This window comes from Atta colombica, unplaced genomic scaffold (assembly GCF_001594045.1).
Source record: "Atta colombica isolate Treedump-2 unplaced genomic scaffold, Acol1.0 scaffold228, whole genome shotgun sequence".
NCBI classification, from domain to species: Eukaryota; Metazoa; Arthropoda; class Insecta; order Hymenoptera; family Formicidae; genus Atta; species Atta colombica.
This window is the reverse complement of record NW_017259325.1, coordinates 792,673-794,597: the sequence shown is the minus strand read 5'-3', so window position 1 is coordinate 794,597 and position 1,925 is coordinate 792,673. Positions and strand designations below refer to the sequence as shown.

At 29.9% G+C, this 1,925-nt stretch overlaps 1 protein-coding gene across 1 annotated transcript in view; it reads left to right on the top strand.

Annotated features, from left to right (window-relative positions):
* LOC108688337 (protein phosphatase PP2A 55 kDa regulatory subunit) overlaps positions 1-1,925 on the top strand; it is a 26,701-nt gene extending 24,776 nt beyond the window's left edge. Inside the window, exon 11 of the transcript XR_001931786.1 lies at positions 1,356-1,925. The gene's annotated coding sequence lies outside the window, so the exon portion shown is untranslated. The remainder of the gene's footprint in view (positions 1-1,355) is intronic.

Below are 1,925 nucleotides of genomic sequence, written 5' to 3'. Positions count from 1 at the left end.
TGTATACAGTATGCAAACATTCATATTAATATTAATAAAATTACTAAAAAGAACATATGTATATACATCGGCGATTTAGTAAAATAATGTAACAGATAACAAAAATGATAGAAATAATGAAAAATGAATCGACATATATGTACGAACCATATTCTATATGCTTGTTTTCAACGTCGAATCATCTGAAAATAATTCATATATGTATCAGAGTTTCAGGTATAACACAATTAAATTGTGGGTGTTTCATATTCAAATTTCACAATTATTTATATATGTGTATTTTTTTACGATATAATTGAATCATTTATAATATTTTAAGAGATGTTAAAAGATCTTTTTTTAAAAGAAAAAAAGAAGATAGAAAAAACTTTTTTATCGAGGTGAACGTATTACATATGACCAGCAGACATTTTTTACGTTGCGTGTGAGTTGAAATATGAATTGTGACGTGTGTATGTGTGTGTATGTGTATATATATATAATATATACATACACATACATATATCTATATATATACACACACACAATATAAATCTATTTCTAAAACAAACTATTAGCATGAAAAAACTGCTTCGTGATAACGTAAGAATAAAGTTGCAGATTTATATAGACAAGATTAAAATATAATGAAAAAATATATGCACATGGAATGTAATTTTTTATGGTAATAAAAATAACGCGAATGCTTCTTCATTGGACGAATTGCTTAGACGATCATCGATCTATAATAGAAATACGCGAAAAGTTTAATAAGTTTAATAAGTTTGATGTACAAATCATTTTGGAATATTGAAAAAGTAATTTTTAGGATTCTCTTATTAATTGTCGATTTGTGGGAATGTGAGTGGAAACAAAATGAGAACGAATAGTTTTTTAAAAAAGGATAACGCGACGATCGGATTATATTTAAGGTTGATCTGATAAAACTCATGATTAAGATCGTGTTTTAAATTAATTTTTTTAAATAATATTGACAATTTCTTTGGAAGTCTGCATAATTAATTGACAATTAGAATATTACAAGGCGTGTGAAAAATCGTTTGAATCATACTTCGAATCGATTCATTATTCATTACTCATTTAAGCGATTTCATTTAGGTATCGTTTAAGTTACGACAACAAAGACTCTTTGGATACCTTGTGCGCTGTTTCCAGAGCCAATAAATTGCGTATTATTACGTTTCTTGTAACTCAGTGTTCTTCTTTAATTCCTTAATACGAGCGAATAAAAATATACAACATATACCAGATGTAAATACCCTTGTAAGATGTATTTACAAAATGTACGAAATTGTATGATCTATGACACCTATGTACGTAATATTACTATGTACATAAATTACTGATTTTATTAGGCTATCAAGATTGAAAAATGGCACGATTCATCGATGTGAGCGCGGTCTTTGGGATCGCAGCGGCACCAAAATGACGAAAACAACATGAACTGCTCCACAAACATCGCAAGCGCAGCATCGTTTTACGATGTCAACAACTAAACATGCAATTATATCAGCATAATTACGACAAACAACGACACATCGCACTTCGGACCACGGAATAGAATTTTAATCGACATATCAGTGCTGATGATCATAATGGGAATCTTGGGGAGCACGCAGGACCTACCTCTATGTGATAATTGATAACAGAAGTTGTATCGCACTAGCTGATGAGAGGTTCTATTTTTATTAACACCATTGTGTATAATCCGAATATAAAATTTTTTTATAACAAACTGTCGAGTTGAGGCATGATTTTTCAAACGCAACGCGTGCATCCTCTAAGAGAAGAATAGGAGAAAGAATATTACTGATATATTGATCTTGTGTAAAAGAAAGAACAAAACTGTGAAAACGCGTGTCATCGACAGTATGAGACATTCATTTATACATTACATCGATGTATAACATAACGACAGAAAGGAA